Raw genomic sequence first — 20,180 nt, forward strand, 5'->3', positions numbered from 1 at the left:
AGTATGGGTATCATAGTACCTGTACCTACCTATAACACTGCTGTAGGGCAGCACTGGTCAGTAGAACTTTGGGTGATGATGGTAATGTCTATATCTGTGTAGTCCAAGACAGTAGTCACTAGCCACATGTAACTGCTGAGCATGTGAAATGTGGCTAATGTGACTGAGGAATTAAATTTTATTTTATCAGAATTCATTTGAATTTAAATAGCCACATGTGACTAGTTGTTACTTTATTGGACATAGTCTAGGTATAAGTGAGATAATATCTTTTTTGGCATCAGGGCATGATAACTATTAGCCGGTATTGTTATTAAACTTCTTATAGGCTCAGTTTCCTCATCTATGAAATGGGGTGATAGATAGTACAGACCTCAGGAGCTTGTTGGGAGGACTAAACAAAGCATCATGGATGAGGCAGTGAGCATGGTGCTCGGCCCAGTGCAGGTGCTTGATAAATGTGAGTTCCTTTCCTCTTCCATTTCAAGTTCTTTGGCACTCCCCAAATAACTGTCCAATGATGTATAAAGCCATTGAGAACCAATAGTGAGGTTCTCGGCAAGCAATTGGATTGTTCAGTAGTCATGTGCATGTCTCTAATGCTGGTTTTGACTGGGAAAAAAAGTCTGCTTGAGCAAGAAAGAAAAAATATATTGGCAGTGATATGTGCACTATGAGAGTTCCACAAATATGCATTTGGCAGAAGCCTGACTGTCCAGATAGATCAGAAACCACCAAGCAACACACCTGCTAGACGACAGGGAATGTTATTGCTGTTATAAAGATATGATTTATGAGTAATCTATACCCCAGGCAAAGCCTCACTTATAGCAGACCTATTGTCCAGACTAGTCATCGACCCTCCAACTGGGGAAATGACAGCGCTGATTGAAGAGACAGGAGGGTAGGCCATGGAATTAAGCAAAACACTTGACCCTGTGGTCAATGGGAGGCTGAGACTCGAGACAGGAAAAGATGCTGTGTTGTAGTTACTTATCCAGATGTTGCAAAATCGCTGGTGTGACAGAAGAAAACAGAACAATTGCAGGTGTGTTGGTCTCTAAAGGAGTGGCTTCTGCGGCTTTCTAACAGCAAGGGGGATTTTAAGCAATGTCTTGTCTGTAAAAGTTCAGAAAAACAGAAAAGATCCAATCAGAGGTAGTCTGCGGAGGAGCAGCTCTGCTCATGTCCCCAAATTATCCCCAGTATCTGCTCACTGGATCTTGAAATTGCTGCTAGAGACTGGTTCCTTTCACTTAAGAATGCCCTCTCATGGGTAACCTGATATTAGATTTGATTCTAATTCCAATTTTTAACTCTTGGGCTGTGGTGCCTTCAAATTTTATGAATTATTTACTAAGTTTTCAGATTCTTCCTGAAAAGTAGTGGGAAGTGGGGCAATAGCTTAAGTGCGTGGAGTTGTTGAAAAGATTTGGGTCATGGAGGGATGGTATTTGTTATGGAGATGGTAGAAAGGTGTTGAAAGGGGGAGTTTTCTTACCGTGGTTGTACACATTTATTTCATGGGGGTGACCAAAATGCTATAGTAGTCACTCCAGAAGCTTTTTGAGGACAAGATGTGAATCCCCTCATCCTTTTCCTCCTCCATCAACATCGTCATCATCATCACCATCAACTGCCATGCAGCAGACAGTCTGCTAGGTAGATGACTTACAAACTTCTAATTTATAATACTCACAACAATTGTACTGCATAGGTATTGTTAGTCCCATTTTACAGATGAAGAAACTGAGGCTCAGACGGTATAACTTGAGAAAATCAAGGTCACATATCTAATAAATGACAGAGCCAGGATTCAAATCCAGATATCTCCCACATATGCCCGTGGTCTCTAGCACCCAGCCTGCTACTTACAGTAGGTACTTAGTGTGGCTAATGTCAGTGAGGAACTGAATTTTTAATGTTATTTAATGTTAAATAATTAAAATTTAAATTTAAGTAGCCGTATGTGGACAGTGGCTACCTTATCCAGGGCAGCTCTAGGGGTCAAATGAGATAATATACTTTTTCACTGTAGCTCGTGTCTAGTCCATGCTAGACTAGACTGAAACTGCCGGACTTTCATTATATTCTGATTTCTAGAATTGTGGATTCAAATTGTGGGTAATTTCACCCCAACCAACCTGTTATTTCAATAACTCAATCAAAACCAAATAACAATAAATAATACTCCTGCTCTGTGGTTTTTCATTCTCTCATACTGGCTTACCTGCCCTCCTTCCTTGTTTGAATTAGTAACATATGAGAGGTAACTGCTTGCAGCAGCTGTAAACTCCATGGTGTTAAAGCTAAAAATATTCTCTAAAATAAAAAAAATGGTATTAGGCAAGGTATGAAAAATGATATGATGACATACTAACCAAAATGCAAAATTGCAGATATTTATAAATAACAATATTGGCATAGTCATTTATGACTTTGATACTTTCAGATACTTTAAACCATTTAGTACCATCCGTTACATTCTCTACCCATCTCCGCATCCACCAATATTTTTTTACCATTATTTCAATAGTCTCTTCTTGCTATATATTGAGTGTTTGTGTCCTCTCAAATTCATATGTTAAATCCTAATGCCCAATGTGATGAAATTTGGAGGTGGGGCCTTTGGGAGGTGATTAGGTCTGAGTGTAGAGTCCTCATGAATGGCATAAATGCCCTCATCAAAGAGACTCTAGAAAGCTCCCTTGCCCCTTCCCCCACATGAGGGCACAGTGAGAAGATGGCCTTTTATGAACTAGGAGGAAGGCCTTCACCAAACACTGAAACTGCTCCAGCCTTCATTTTGGACCTCCCAGCCTCCAGAACTGTGAGAAATGAATTTCTGTTGTTTATAAGCCACTCAGCCTACGGTATTTTTTACAGTAGCCCAAGCTGACTGAGACACTTTCTTTATGTGTCTTTTATTATAGGTCACTTCACATACTTGAGGAAAAAAGTCAAACTCTAACCACACCACACCACCCAAAATAAGTAAATGAACACAAATAAAATGATTAACAGCCTCATTAAAGAAAAGGAGAAACATTAAGATGGAATATTGGATTGAATCCCTCTTAACCTTGCTTTGGTAGGCAGCACTAAAAAAAAATTTACAGTAGAGAACAAGTCATACAGACAAAGTCTATGTTGTCCCAGTAGACAAACCGACACAGACAGAGAGACACTGCTGAGTCAGCCACATTGACGAGGGATGGCTTCTACTGATTCAGTTGCCCGAGCACCTGGATGGATCTGCGCCAGAGCTCCAGTTTCCCTGGAAGCTTGTCTGCCAGGAGAACAAAACTGTGACCCCAAACCCACAGAGCACCCAGTTCTTTGTTGTTAACCGCCAGGCTCCCCTATGCATTGACGATGCCATGACTTTGTCATTGTTGTTGTTTCTTAATCAACAACAAAGAGGTAGAAAATGCTCCTCTCAACTACTTCTCAGATTTTAGTTTTGTCCCTCTTCTTACACTTCAGGTCATCCATTCCAGATCATTTATTCTGTTTAATATTATCAGTATTAATCAGTGCTATGTACTTTTGCGTGCATTAGCTCATTTGGTCTCTCAAAAACCTGTCAAAGATGTACAATTATTATATATTATTCAGATGAGGAAACTGAGATAAGAGGTGAAATAACTTGCATTCATTTATTTAACTAAACACGTATCCTGTGCCTACTGTATGCCACAGCCTTGAACTCACTGCTTGTCTCACGGTATCTTCTTTGAGCTTCAGAACCATCCTTGGAGGTGAGTTTTGTGCTCTTTCTTTTAGAAACTGACGCTTAGGGAATTTATATAGCATTTCCAACTATCAACCATAGTAAGCTGGAATTCTTGAATCCAAGGAATTCATGTCTGTCTAACTCCAAAGGCCATGGTCTAATTATGTTGCCAGATATGAGATGGAAGACATATAGTTGTAATTTTTTTTTTACCCATTCCTTTACTTAAATAAATATTATTCCTAAAAACTCCTGCAGTAGAGGAATGGGGCTTCTCTCCCACTATCTAGCAATGTTCTCATCTTATTCTATGATAATTCTGATGTAACCAATTATTTCTTTATAATTACTTTAATTCAGTTCAATATTTTAATAAACATTAGTGGAAACTCTGTGAATCAAACTGAGGCTAAGAATGGCCTTAGAGTCTATTATTTGAGACTGCATAGCTCAAATCATGCTAAATAAAGCTTAAGGCCAAACTGCGCCACCCAGATGCTGAGAAGGCCATCCAACTGAGTGATAAAGACCAGAAGTTCCTATAAACCTCTGAGAGCAACTGGACACAGATAACAAATTTGGCTGCCAGCCTGTCTTTCAAAGTATATGGCAGCTTTGTCCTTTCTGTGCCCTTCCCTCTGCTCATCCTCTCACCTCTGGGCCATTGTAGGGGCCCTAGAAGTTATTCTGCCCCCAATCTGGGCCATCAGGACCTCTGACCTTGCTAGTCTGTGGTGAAAACCTTCCTCTTAACCAACTCTTCAGATGAAGGATTCCCAAAGCAAAACCTCCCTGTAACACAACTCCAGGCGGCACCACCACCTTGTAGGGAAGGGGAAGGAGGGTTCCTTGGCCTTGACCCTTGCTTATATCAGAAAAATCATCCTTTTACCTGCTTTGTGGATTGGGGTTGCCTGTCACATTTAGTTTGCAAAAAGAAATGTTTGAAGGCCACCAGCCTCCTGTGCCGTGTGCAGACATCTTCATTTGGCCCGCAAGGCCCTCCCTTATCAGGACGTTTTCCCATAGTCATCAGTTAGACACATGGTAAGGAGACTGATATTCCTTTGTGGCTTATGGGAATTATTTTTTCATATGTTGGGCTATTCCTAACCACCTCATCTCCCACTACCCTTAGCCCAAAGGCCATCTCCCTAGCAGCCAAGCAAGTCCTTAATGGTCCATAAACTACCATGGTCAGTCCCTTGGTAGCTTTTGTCAAAGCCTTTGTTTATGCATTTCCCCAACTTGTGTGTTTGCCAAAGTGCCAACTCCAGCCTTTCTCTTAATGACCTATCCCTACTGTGTCTCTTAGTTCAAATTCCCTATAAGAGTTAATTGGTGGTTTATATCCACTGCATTGGTAGGAAGTAAGTCTTGTATTCACTCTGGTCCAATCATCTGTGGCCAGCAGGTAGTCATAAATGCTATAAATATGGCACCTAGGTTTATCCTTTTATGGGAATAACAGGAAACAGAAGTTCCTGGGATAGGACATTATTGGCAAGGTAGACATCCAAGACATGTCTCCTATGAAACCATATAAAGCCTAATTGCCTTTCTGCTTGTTTGTCCACCCCACTATTCTAAAACTATCTTTATTTTAGAGTCTGTATCTTGCTCGTGGTTGCATCCCCAGTACCTAGCATGAGCCTGGTGTATAGGTATATAATAAATGTGTGTATAATAAGTGAATAGATGGAGTGAGAAAAGGAGGGATGGATCAAGAGGCAGACAGAGTATTGATGAATGAAGAGGTGGAGACAATATAGTATAGTGGTTAGGAACTTAAGCCCTAGAACCAGACTGCTTAGACTTGAATCCTGGCTCCACTGCTCAGGAGTTGTATGCCCTTGGCAAATTACTTAACTTTTCCTGGCGTAGTCACCACGTCTTAAAACAGGAATAATAATAATACCAACCTTATAAGGCTTCTGTGGTAATTAAAATGAGTTAATCCATAGAAAGTGCATAGAACACCACCTGCACCTGGCATATGGCAACTGCTCAATCAGTTTTTGCTATCATCATCCTTATTATTATTACTGTTATTATTGATGGGTGAGGTCTTAAGGCAGCAGGCATACTTAAAGGCCAAGGGAAAAAAAAGATTTGATGAAATGGCTTACAAAAATCAGAAACAACCTCAAACTAATGACAAAGGAAAACAAGACAGAAAATTGTCCCCAATATCAGGAAAAATATGAAAATAAGCCTGCAGCCCACTCCTCTGGTAGAAAGAAAATGTTGGAAAGAAAGTCATGGGGGAAAGGGTACTTAGGCAAGAATTTGTATCCAGAATTTGTGTCCAAAGAGCCAGTCATTGCCTCACAGAACCAGGACGATGCAACTGAAATCAGTGTTATGACTTCTTTGGTCATCTGTTCTATTTTGACGCTCATCAACATCTCTGTGTGCACAGTGTTTGTTAAGTGCAGAGGATTAAGAAATGCAGGCATCAGCAAGGAGACTTGGTTAGAAGAAAGAGCATTCCTACTACAGAGACTGGTTAGTACCAATTTTATGAGCCACAGAGGAGGCTTTGTAGCCATGGCCAGTGGGCACAGTGGGGTCCGGCTGGGGGAGGACATGGGGGCCTGAAATCCAGCCCACGCTCCAACTGCTGAGCCCTGAGTCCTGGCACAGACCTGAGGCAGCCTGGAAGAAGGCATGCTTTCACTAATTGGTCTGCCCAGAGGCGGCCTCTTTCTGTAATTCTCTCATCCAGAGGGGGCGTCTTTTTCTAATTAGCAGAGAGGACTGTCAGTACTAGCAGCAACCCTATTTGCAGCTCTGGGAGGTTTTTAAACCAATTGCAGTACAAGTTGGTTTTCAGGAAGAGGGGAGATTAATGGGGCCACAGAAAGATGGATGTGAGTTTGGCGCTGCCTCCACCTCCCTTCACACACGCTGTGGCTAGCAGTGAGGCCAACAAGAATGACCCTGAGTAGAGTTACATATTTTTCACACCTCCTACTAAAACTCAGCAAATGCTTGACTTGCATTTCCCAGCACAATTTTTCTTCCTGCAAAACGTGTTGGGATTATCGCTTTTAGCCACATATGGGCTGGAAGTACTTTGTAGGAGCCCCACAAGCTGCAACTGTTCAAATCCTCATCCTCGGGAGGGAGCCTGGGGAAGCAGGGACCCAAAGTGCCTGGCCAAGGGCTCCCACGTGGAGGGCTGGTTCCCTCTAATTAAGTCCAGTTTCCAAGATTGCATCAAAGCTGCCAGCCAAAGGATTTTGAAACTCAGGAGGTAAAATACAAGTTTCAACTCTGACACTTTCCCCTTATCCATCTTCTTGAGCCATTTCAGGACACTGGGTAACATATGACTTTTCTTTCAGTCAATCCGAGATATTATCTGCTGAAATAGCTCTACTGGTATGGGAGAGGGTTTTCAAAATATGGAACAGATGCACAGCTGCCACCTGAGATGATGCATTATGAATTCAGAACTGTCGTCACCTCCCCCAACACTCCTACCCTCACCCCAAGCACATATTTGTTCATGTGGTTTACACCTGTGGGATTGTGGGATGCAGGACAGGAATCTGATTACCGTTTGGGAGACAACCCAGTCTCTGAAATGAATTCATGTATCTACGTTTCCCTGGAGAAGCTTGAAATCTCTTGCCAACTCTTCATGTGGTCCAGCTGGGTTAAAGCTCCAGTCCAATTTTTCTGGAATTTGGTACCAGTGACTAACTCTGAGGCCTTCCTACAATAATTCTTATGATGTCTGTTGCTATCGTCTCCCATTCGTGCCCTGCCATGAGGGCAGAGTAATTTTTCAGTGCCTTTGTACATAGGTGCTGTTGGATACTCTGGTTAAAAGGGAAGTGGAGCACTCCCAGCCCATAATCATGTGAATAAATGACTTGGTTTCACTGTATTTAGGGGGAGAGAGCGTCTCCGCCATTGTCTGATAAGAAACCTCCTCTAAGTAAGTGCCAGTAGGGAAAAAATAACTCGTGAGAAGAGAAAATGACTCATGAGAGGAGAAAAGCAAAACGCTGTTCCAAGAGGCTGGTGTGGGAAGGAATGAGAGAAGTGTTGGGTTTCTGATCAGAGAAGTCTGTCTGCAAGAATACAAATTGAAAGGAGTTCTGCTCACCAAGAACTCACAGCTTTTATTTATATGTTGATGTATTGGCTTGATTAGTATTGGGTTATTCCACCAGGTTGTAAATTCCATGAGGGCAAAGAATCTGTTTGGCTCATTATTGTGTTGCTAATGCCTACAATAGTATCCAACACATAGTAGGAGATCAATAAATATTTGTTGAATGATGGAATGCTCCCTGAGTACAAGCCGCACATCTGAATAACCGGTCTCGAGGATAAACAGCCCCTTCTGGCTGCAGATGTGAATGTGGTGCAAACTTGCCAATGTTCCTTCAAGCCTTTGTCACTTTATACAGAGGCTGGCGAGTGGTACTGACCACCACGAAGCCTGCTCTCCCAGTCTGGGCTCTGTAGCTTCTTCCTCCACCTCTTCCTCCTGGAGGAGGATCTTATCCTGACCCACGCTGGAGCTGAAGCTCCTCTCAGGCCGTTCTTCTTCTTCATACCTAGAAGGAAGGCAGGAACTCTCCTATCCCTTGTCCTGGCTATATAAGCTGCTATTTCCATTGTTGCATAGTTTTGGAGTGCCGGCCTGGCTGGGTCAGCTGAGATTCAAGGTTTCCCAGTCTAGCTCACTGAGAGTCCCAAGGCATAAAGTCATATTCCTGGCCTCCCTGAAGCATCTTGCTTATGCATGTAGTCCCGGCCCTTGTCAAGAGCTCATACCCTTAATCGGTTCATAAACTTAGAATTTGGTTCATATCTGTTTGATCCTGGTCCCAATCTCATTTCTCCTTTTCTGTTTCTCTATACCAAGAGAAGGGAGGTTGGTGGCAGAACTCAGAAGATAAGCACAAGAGCATTGTGGGTTAGACTTTCCTCCTTCTCCGATGAGGGAAATCAAACTAGAGGTTTGGCTTGGAATGTCAATAAGCAAACGGGTCAGAAATTAGACAAGCGGTTTGGCTTGGATGCTCAATTATTAAAGCAACGAAAACGAATGTCTCATCATCACAAATGTATTGAACACCCATACGCCTACCAGTGGGGGCTCCACCCAGCCATAAGCCATCTTAAGGACAGGGATTCCAAAGAGTGTGACGTGGATTTTTCTACCACAAGCCCTGGACAGAGGGATAAGCTTTAATTGACCTTCAGTTTGTGTTAACCTTTGGTTCTCTGTTTTGGCTGCCTGGTGACGAAGCACCCTTAGTTTGGCCTGTTGAGGAAAGCCTCTGCCTCTGATGGTAATTGTCAGGACATCAGGTCTGTGGAGTCTCAGAACAGCACCTTGGACCACACTCCTCAGATTTGGGGGCTTTTAATTGACCAGGCCTCCGCATTCCTCATCCTGTGCACTCACCTCAACACACTGCAGATGATAACAAACTCTTAACCCGTACTTATACAAATAAGGTCTGACCTTAAGGAGGATCCAAGTTCTCAAGTCTTCTCCCAGTCCTACTCTCAGAGAGGGAACATGGGGTTAGGTGTAAGCTGGAAGAACTAGACCTGGATCACTGTTTAGGTTCGCAAAAAGCTGTTTATCCCTCTCTAGACCCAATAGCTGATATCAGTATATGTTGCCACAGAGTGCTCTGAGGTTGCCTATAGAGTCTGAAAGGCAGGCTCTCCCAGGTTTAGTAAAATAAGGGGAAAATAACAAATAAGAAATAAGCAAATCTTTGTGCTTCTGGTATGACGGGACTCTAATCTTTTTTGAAATTTAAATCACAACTATTTATTAAAAGATTTACTAAGATTTTTTCTTTTGTTTCTTAGTTAAACATAAAGCACAATTTAGGACAAGACCTAAAGAAATTCAAACATCAAGGTTTAAACAAATTCCTTACTCATTGATCATTATCTGATATTAATTGCCCTAGTTTTTCCTAAACTTGAATATAACTTTGTTCATCTCAATTAGAAACTTTAAAGTTAGAGTAAATGGTTACTGGGCCATGTAGACAGATGATGGAGACCAGAGAGCAATCTGATGTTGAAAGCCTTTGCTGGAAGTTGCTCTCAAATGTTCATTGCTCTTTCCCTCACTGGCATATGAATAGGTCACTTGCATGACTGGTTAGGCAATTAAAGACTTCATGATTCTCCCTGGATCCTCCACTTAGCTTTTCCTTATTTCCCCTTTTATGCCATTTGCACAGTGCCTTCTCCCACCAGCAGCATGAATGGCCTCGTTACCTTCTCTCCACATCCTCACTAGGGAAACTTCCCTCTTGCTCTCCAACATCTGGTATAAGCAAGTGGTCTCCATAGCAGCAAATTCTAGTGCACACTTGAGATGTAAAACTAGCTTCTTCTTTTGAGGGGATCAAATCGCCCGTCTTAGTGCGATTTCAGATTTATCAGAACATAATTTTAACCCATTACATCTAAATATGACACGGTTGCTGTTTCACCAATCCAAGTGACCGGCAAAACCGAGCTAAGGTGTGTTATTTAGTCCTATACCTACACTCCATATGCCATAAGTATGTATGTGCCTGGATAAGAAGTGTACAGTATGATTTTGGGGAAAAAATTCTAAAATTTTAATGAAAATAATTAGTCTCCAGCCATATTTCTTGCCAGATATTGTTGCTAATGTATGATACTACCTGGGTAAATACTGGATCTCAGTTCCCTCATCCATAAAATAAGGGGTTTGGACTAGATCAGTGGTTTTCAAACAATGTTCCTGGAGTTACAGGATTTCAGAACCATGTCTTTAGTGACCACGCAGCTGGGTAAGTGGATTTCGGGGGCTGAGTGAGAGAGAATCTCAGCTCCACATCCTCCTTCATGCAGAGGAAATCTACTCTATACATCGAGCTTCTGGGTAAGATTTAATAAAAGCCAAGTGCTTCATAGCTGAACTATTTCTTTGAAAACCACTGACCTACATTGTCTCTCAATTTTGCCCTCTTGCCCTAAATTTTCGAAAGACTGATTAAAATTATAGTCCTCATTATACCTCATTGGTAGAGGCACTGCAAGGGCAGGGCAGATTGGGGTGATGGAACGGAGAATCAAGCAGCATTCAAGAATTGGGATTTAAGCAGCAAAGCTTTAGAATGCTAAAATAAATTTGGTTTACAAAATAGTGATGCTTACCTACTAAATATTTTTAGTTGTGAGAAAAAAAAATCTTGCAGCTACTCAAGTAGTCCCCCCAAACCTTCCGAGTGAATATTTTTATTGTTGTCATTGTCAAATCTGGAAACCAAGCATTTCAGGAACTTCTAAGTGGGAAGTTCTAAATTTGTCTGAAGCTTGACACATTCTTCCTCCTAAAGGAAATAAGGTGAAATGGCAGTTACATGTTAGACAAAATGCCTTTGCCAATTAAAAATAAATAAATAAGTAAATAAATGAAAATAGAATTTGTGACGTTTGAGGTCAATTTTCCACATGGTAATGTGACAACCTGTTTGCTTGGGTAGCTCAACCTTTTCTGCCTAGTCTCAGCCTGAGCACACCACCCCGGCATCCCCACACAGCCCCCCTGGGGGCTTTCTGAGGGCTAATTGGCCCCTCAAGCTTGTTCAGCCCTCTGGTAGTACTAACTGAACCCTGACCTCTAGTGGCGGGAAAGAATTAGCAAGAAGAACAATGGGGTAGTGTCAGTGAAATCCTAACCAAGGGAGGCCCATAGACTGGTGTGGCCCAGTTGCAGAGGCAACTGATTTGTGAAACTAGTAACACATAAGTGGATAACCTGTGAGGACCTCAGTCTAAAAGGGAACTTGGATGTTAACCTAGCTCCATTGAGCAGGTGAAAGTATGATGCACTCTTGGGAATTTTTTTCACCTTAAATCGCACTAATCCGCATGGGACTACAGGATGGGAGTTGGGGACAATTGGGAAGAAAAAAAATCCATCATGAATCAATATTATGTGACAGGCAACTAAATTTCTTGATAATTTTAGAAAGAAAAGTTATTCCTTCTTAGGGACGTAAAACTTCATTCAAAAAAATTGTACCTGCCACAGAGTTAGGTACAAAAGAATACATGCATGATCCTAATCATAGGAGGTTCAAGACTAAACTCTGGTGATGGGTGTCGGAAGAATGATTAACTCTGGAGGGGGCATTACTGGGAGGGCATGGGAGAGCCTGCAGGGAGACTGCAAGTGTCCTTTGTCTTGACCTGGTGGTATTACATAGGTGTGTACATCTGTGAAAAATTTTCAAGCTGTACACATAAGATTTGTGCACTTCAATGTATGTAAATTATACTTTAACAACAACAGCAAAAACCATAGTAATAAAAATGTGCCTAGTGTGTAGTATGAGCTTCCTAAATATTTATTAAAGGATTTAATTAATTAACATTTCAGTTCCATTTTATCACCAAAAGTAAAGAGACTAGGTTAGAGCAGGAATAAGAAGAAGAGAAAGAGAAGGAAAAGGAAAAAAAGAAAATGACAACAGTTTTTTTTTTTTGGGGGGGGAGGAAGATTAGCCAAGAGCTAACATCCGTTGCCAATCCTCCTCTTTTTGCTGAGGAAGATTGGCCCTGGGCTAACATCCGTGCCCATCTTCCTTCTACGGCTTGATGAGCAGTGCATAGGTCTTCACCCGGGATCTGAACCCCGCGAACCCCGGGCCGCCAAAGCAGAGAGCGCGAACCCAACCACTATGCCACAGGGCCGGCCCCCAGAACAGTCTTTTTAATACAAGGTATGGGAGAGAGTCATGAGGAGAAGATAAATTAAAAGGGAGAAAACATGGAAAGAGAAAGGAGAAAGCAGGAGCAGGTTGGAGAGGAAGAGCGATAGGAGGATGGAGAGCTTTGCTCACACTTTTCCTTCTCTCTATGGTTGCCCCAGAAAATTATTCTCCCTTTATTTGGAAAAGACCCTTTAGGCCACGGAAAATATCCAGTCTTCTTTTATGTTTATCTTCAATTTTTCTTTTTTAAATATGTCATGAAATTCTCAAGTTTTGCATTTTTAAGGAATAAAGTTGTAGACTGACACTTTGAACCTTAAATTGTCTCAATTGTCTGTAAAATGTATGAGCCATTCCTTGAAAGATCATCCCCCTCACATGTATTTATGGGGCCCCCACCACGTGCAGGCGTCACAGGGCGGCCAGCAGAGCAGCACAGACACCGCCCGCCGGGAGCCGGCGCTCTTCTTCCCTGTCTGAACCCTTCAGGAACTTAGGAATGTCTCATTTCACAGTATCTAGCAGTTGCCTTAGAAGCCACCATATCTCTCTTAGCTGTTTTACTGCTGTTGTTTATTAGCTTCAATTAAAGTCAGGTATTGTTATTTGTTCGATGACTGGGTATGGAGGAAATAAAACAAACAAACAAAGCAAGAGCTCTTCTGGAATAAATGGGTTAATCAATTTTTTGTGGCTAGATTGCCCTTATGAGCACTCTGGCTCCTCTTCCTCTGGCTGCGGTGGCCAGCCTGGCCCATTGGGACTGAAGTTATGACTCAAGCTCTGTGGCCTGAGCAAGAGCCTCTTATACTGAACAGGATGACAGGGAGCAGTAAGCCAGATACTGGGTGTGGGCGGAAAATGCTCCACCCCCGGTCTGAATTGTCAACAGTGAATTACCATCTAAAGTCTTCTTGAAGCTCTTCAGTGAGGTTGTCCTCACGAGTGTAAAGCAAATAATAACTATAACAGCAGCAAACCGTTGTTTACCATGTGTTAAGCACTTCTTAAGCACTATCCATATATTGACTCATTTAATTTACAGCTACCACTCTGTACAGTGGATAGAGATGGGGAAACTGAGGCACAGAGTTGAGTAAGTGGAAAAGCCAGGATTTGAACTAAGTGGTCTGGATCCAGAGTCGGCTTTCTTTGTGTCTCCTTGTTTATCAAGAAGGTTTTCATAATTTTATAAAATTAGTGAGAGCAGGAGAGAGGACATGGATTGCCTGGGTTCCAGACTTTTCTCTGCTGCCGCTTACTCACTCTGGCACATTAATCGCTTGACCTCTTTGGATCTCAGTTTCCACATTTTAAAATTGAAGGTGTTGGTCACTGCAGCCTTTATTCTCCTTGAGCCTGTGGATCTTAGATTTGGAAGATGCCTTAAATGTCATCTAATCCAACAATGATTTTACCTGGATGATGGCTAGAACCATCTGGAGAGTTTTGAAAATGTATAGAATCCTGAGCCTCATCCCAGATCAATTGGATCAAAATTTCCAGAAGTGAGGCCTCAAATTCTTATTGTTTAAATTTATCTTGAGGAGTCTGATATGTTTGAGAACCATTGATTTAGTTCATTTTCTCTCAGTGTTAGAATTCTCTCCATATCACTTTTTCTCCTCTTTATTAGGAAAGATGTTAAATGTACAAAAAAGTAGAGAGAATAAGATTATACACCCATCACCCAGCTTCAAAAATTATCAACTCATGGCCAATCCTAATTCAGTTTTACTCCCACCTACTTCATAGAATTCTTGGCAGGTGTTGGTAGTCCTGTTTCTCTTTAAACACCTCCACTGATGGAGATCTCCCCACCTCCTCAGCCTGGTAGTATTAGTTAGAATCCTTTGAACTAACGTGACAAAAACCCAGCACTAAGTTAACTAAGAGAGACAACGCTTTGGAATGATACTAAGGTATATCACAAAATCCAAGAAAGAGCTGAGTGACCCAGTCGAGGGAGGTTAAGCGTATAGTGAACCTCAGGAACATCTAGAATTCAGGACTCAAGCACTTCACTCTGTTTTCCCTCTCTCTTCTCTTCTCTTCTCCTCCCCTCTCTTCTCTTCTCTCTCATTCCTCTGAGTGGCAGTTTTATTTTTTCTTTCTTGCTATACATCAGTCTTCTCCTCTGGGCGGGGAACTCTCCCCTAGTTTTACCTCTTAGAGTTTCTGCCACTTGCAGACTGACTCTTCGTCACTCCTAAGTCCAAAAATCCCAGGGAAAGGACTCATTGGCCTGAATTGGGTCAGGTGCAGCTTGCAATGTGTTCCTGTGATAACCATGAGGGAATGAGAAGCAATTCCTCAGAAGTGGGGTGAGGTTGCTAATGTGATAAAACTATTTTTGCCACCTGCAATATGTCCAACCTATAGATTTTTCAGATCTCACTGGCTATTGGAAATGTATCCTTGCAGAAGGCTGACTTCTCCCTTGTAACTTCCACCCTAGGGCTTTTTCTCCACTTTGGAAATACACAGACCAAGTCTATTTCTCCTTTCACGTGATGTGATTTGAAAACAACTCTCAAATTCCACACTTAATCTTCCCTTCTCCGGGCTACACAGCCCTAGTTCCTTCAACACTCCCTGGCTTGACATGATTTTGAGCCCTTTCTTTGTCCTGGTCACTCTCTTCTGGATGAGCTCCAGTTTGTCACTTAAAAATTGGCACCCAGAACTGAAGGCAATAAATGTTCCAGATGTGGATGGGCCTGCAGAGCCAAGAGCAAGATGAAGCAAGCCCCACACACCACACGCACGTGCACATGTGCACTGTGGACAGGACGCTGTCAGCAGAGCCCCAGCTTTCACTCCTCTTCTGGAGCCTCAAAATTCTCAGCTCACACTAGGTTCGCAGTCAGCTAAATCCCAGCTCTCTTCGTGGGAATGGCTGTTAACTCAGCAACCCCCATCCCCTTCTCCAACCTTTTTATTGAATTCAAAATATTGATCCCAGATTTTAAATGCATCTTGTTAGTTTGGCCTGATTATTCCAAGCTGTCAGAATCTTTTGGAATCTTTATTTTGCTCTCTCAAATTTTATATCTCCCTCTTAGCTCTCTCAGCTCCAAGAGTGATAAGCAAGTTTTCTTCATCTTCAAGCCATTGAAAAAATGTTGAAGAGAATCAGTCAGAACCCTGGAACACAGGGACACGCTATTGGCGATCTCTTTCATGTCATTGTGGCTCCATTGATCAGCTTCCTTTGCATTAACTGTTAGTCGCCTTAGTGTACTATGGGTTCACAATTCCTTATTCACAGTTTTAAAATAAAAATGTGAAATTAAATTTAAAAATTTCTCTTCAATAAAATACTAGCAAACTAAATCTGAGAACACATGAAAAGGATTATACACCATGACCAAGTGGATTTATTCTAGACAAGCAAGTGTGGTTCAACATAAAAAAATAAATCCATGTTATACATCACATTAATAGAATAAAGGAAAAAACTCATGTGTTCATCCTAATTGATGTAGAAAAGCATTTGACAAAATCCAACACCCTTCCCTGATAAAAACTCTCAGAAAACTAGGAATAGATGGGAACTTCCTAAATGTTACACAGGGTATTTATGAAAAACCCACAGCTAACATCATACTCAATGGTAACAGACTGAAAGATTTCCCTCTAAAATCAGGATGTCTACTTCCACCATTATTATTCAACATTGTACTGGAAGTTCTACAGAGCAATTAGAAAAGAAAAAGAAATAAAAGACATCTAAATTGAAAAGAAAGAAGTAAAATTATCTCTATTTGCAGATAACATGATCCTATATATAAAAAAGCCCAAAGAATCCATAAGAAAGCTACTAGAGCTAATAAATAAATTCAACAAAGTTTTAGGATACAAGATCAACACAAAAAAATCAATTGTGTGTCTATACATCAACAATGAACAAGCTAGAAAGAACATTAAGAAAACTATTGCATTTACAGTAGAATTGAAAAGAATAGACTATCTGGGAATAAATTTAACCAAGGATGTGAAAGACTTGTACATTTAAAATTATGAAATATTGATGAAAGAAAGTAAAGAAGACCTAGATAAGTGCAAATACATTCTGTGATCATGGATAGGAAGATTTAATATCGTTAAGATGGCAATACTATCCAAAGTGCTTTACAGATACAACACAATTCCTTCAAAATTCCAACAGGTTTTGTTTTTGCAGAAATTGAAAAGCTGATCTTCAGATTCATATGGAATTACAAGGGGCTCTGAATAGCCAAAACAATCTTAAAAAAGAAGAACAAAGATGGAAGATTCACACTTCTCAATTTCAAAATTTACTACAAAGCTATAGTAAAAAACGGTGTGGTACTGGCATAAGGATAGATATATAGACCAATGGAATAGAATTGAGAATCAAGAAATAAACCCATACATCTACGGCAATTGATTTTTGACAAGAGTGCCATGTCCACTCAATGGGAAAAGAATAGTCTCTTCAACTAGATTTCTATATGCAAAAGAATGAAGTTGGACCCTACCTCATACTACATATAAAAATTAACTCAAAGTGGATCAGCAATATAAATATAAAAGCTGAAACCATAGAACTCTTAGGAGAAAACATAGAGGTAAATCTTCATGACCTTGAATTTGGAAATGGATTCTTAAATATGACACCAAAAGCATGAGCAACAAGAAAAAATAGATAAATTGACTTCATCAATATTTAAAACTTTTCTGCATCAAGAGCATACTCAAGAAAGCAAAAAAACAACCTAAAGAATGGGAGAAAATATTTGCAAATCACATATATGATAAGGGTCTAGTGTCCAGAATACATAAAGAACTCTTACAACTCAACAACAAAAAGACAAACAACCCAATTTAAAAATGGTTGAAGGGCTTGAATAGACATTTTCTGAAAGAAGATATACAAATCGCCAACAAGCGTTAGTCGTTACAGAAATGCAAATCAAAACCACAATGAGATTCCACCTCACAGCCACTAGGATGGCAATAATAATAATAATAATGATAATGATAATGATAATAATAATAATAATAATGTAACAAGTATTAGTGAGGATGTAGAGAAATTAGAGCCCTCGTACATTGCTGCTGGAAAATGTAAAGCGGTTCAGTTACTGTGGAAAACAGATTGGCAGTTTCTCAAGAATGTAGAATTACATAAAAACATAGAATTAATTTAAAAAGTTAAACATAGAATTACCATATGATCCTGCAATTCCACTCCTAGGTATTTACCCCGAAGAGTTGAAAAAAGATGTTCAAACAAATACTTGTACTTGAATGTTCATAACAGCATTCTTCATGATAGTCAAAAGGTGGTGGGGGCCGGCCCTGTGGCTTAGCGGTTAAGTGCACGAGCTCCGCTGCTGGCAGCCCGGGTTCGGATCCCGGGCGCGCACCGACACGCCACTTGTCAGGCCATGCTGAGGCCTCATCCCACATACAGCAACTAGAAGGATCTGCAACTATGACATACAACTATCTACTGGGGCTTTGGGGAAAAAAAAAAAGGGAGGAGGATTGGCAATAGATGTTAGCTCAGAGCCGGCCTTCCTCAGCAAAGAGAGGAGGATTAGCATGGATGTTAGCTCAGGGCTGATCTTCCTCACAAAAAAAAAAAAAAAAAAGGTAGAAAAGCCAAACTCCATCAACGGATGAATGGATGAACAAAATGTGGTATATACATAATAAAATTCTGATATATGCTACATCATGAAGAACCTTGAACACATTATGCTAAGTGAAATAAGCCAGACACAAAAGGGTGAGTATTGTATGATCTCACTTATATGAACTCTCTAGAATAGGCAAATTTATAGAGACAGAAAGTGGAATAGAAGTCACCAGGGGCTGGAGATGGAGGATGGGAGTTATAGCTTAATGGTTATAGCATTTCTGTTTGGGATAATGAAAAAGTTTTGGAAATAAATGATGATGATGTTTATACAACATTGGGAATGTGTATTTAACTCCACTGAATTGTACACTTAAAGTGGTTAAAATTTTACATTATACTAAAATTTTTATGTACATATACATATTTTTATATACTATGATTTTTATATTATATTATAGTTTTTAAAGATTAATAATGTAGTATACCAAAAACCGTTGAATTGTAAACCTTAAATGGATGAATTATATGGAATGTGAATTATATCCCAATAAGGCTGTTAAAAAACCCTCTGAAAACCAAATTTGTTGTCTTTTTTTTTTTTTGTGAGGAAGATCAGCCCTGAGCTAACATCTGCCAATCCTCCTCTTTTTGCTGAGGAAGACTGGCCCTGAGCTAACATCCGTGCCTATCTTCCTCCACTTTATGTGGGATGCCACCACAGCATGGCCTGACAAGCGGTGCATTGGTGAGTGCCCGGGATCTGAACCCGGGCCACCAGCAGCAGAGCGTGCACACTTAACTGTTATGCCAGGGGCCAGCCCCATGTTGTCTTTTTAATTGGCAGCAAATTTGGTGGCAAAAACTGACATGAACTGACATGAGGTTATTTATAGTTTTTATTTATCTCACTTGGTGTGAAGAACAATATCTTTTTCACAGAAATGTTAATGTATTTTATTCAAAGTGCTGGTCCAGACCCTGCTGGAGAGTGTTGTGGAATATATATGTCTATGTATTTATATATTTATTATTTTTCTTTCAAAAATCTGAAGAGTTCTGATTTCTCAAAGTATCTAGCCCCAGAGTTTTCAAATAAAAAATTAGGGACCTAGGACCTAATTTAGGTCTAGCTAGCATCTAAGTCTCAGAGTCTACAAAGATGAAAGGAGAGTCCTTTGCCAAATGATTATCCGAGACACTGGGTAAGGTTTAGAGCTCGGGAACAATGAGAGCTGCAATTCCATTCCTAGGTATTTACTCAAAGGAAATGAAAACATATATCCACAAAAATATTTGTACAAGAAACTTCATATCAGCTTTGCTTGTAATAGCCCCGAACTGGAACCAATCCAAACGTTCATCAACTGGAACATGATAACAAACTGTGGTATATCCATACAATAGAATATTATTCAGCAATAAAAAGGAACAAACTACTGATATAAGCAACGGCATGGATGAATCTCAAAGGCTGAGTGAAAGAAGCCAGACACAAGAGAGTACATACTGTATAATTCCATTTTTGCGCAGCTCAAGAACAGGCAAAACTAAGCAATGGCATAAGAAATCAGAAAAATGATTGTCTCTGAGAAGGGGAGGAAAATAGGCTGATGGGGACAGGAAAGAAGTTTCTAAGATGGTAGCAATACTTTCTATTTTGATTGAGTGTTGATTTCATGAGTGTATACATTTATCCAAATTCAATGAACTGTGCACTTAAGATCTGTGCATTTCAGTGTATGCAGTAATATTTTAAGACGCACACGAAACACGTGGATGAGACAGAGGAACAACAAGAAAAGGGCCTACCTCGTAGGATTGTTGGAAATAGTGGAAAGTACACATGTAAAGGCTGAGCAACTGTCTGGCACACACAAAATGCTCAGAAACTGTTGGCTGTGGGTTAGGCTGAGGACATCTTCCTGGTTTGCAGTCTGGTTATCTAAGCAAAAAGTTTTTCAGATATTTACTTGTAAATGTGCACCTTTTGCTTTGACTCTATCTTTTGCCCTATTTTAATCTCTCACACATTACTTTAATGTGTTAATGTTAATGTAACGAAGCGAAGCCTAGGAAGGGCACC

The sequence above is a fragment of the Diceros bicornis genome, chromosome 21 (genome assembly GCF_020826845.1).
Source record: "Diceros bicornis minor isolate mBicDic1 chromosome 21, mDicBic1.mat.cur, whole genome shotgun sequence".
Classification (NCBI taxonomy): domain Eukaryota; kingdom Metazoa; phylum Chordata; class Mammalia; order Perissodactyla; family Rhinocerotidae; genus Diceros; species Diceros bicornis.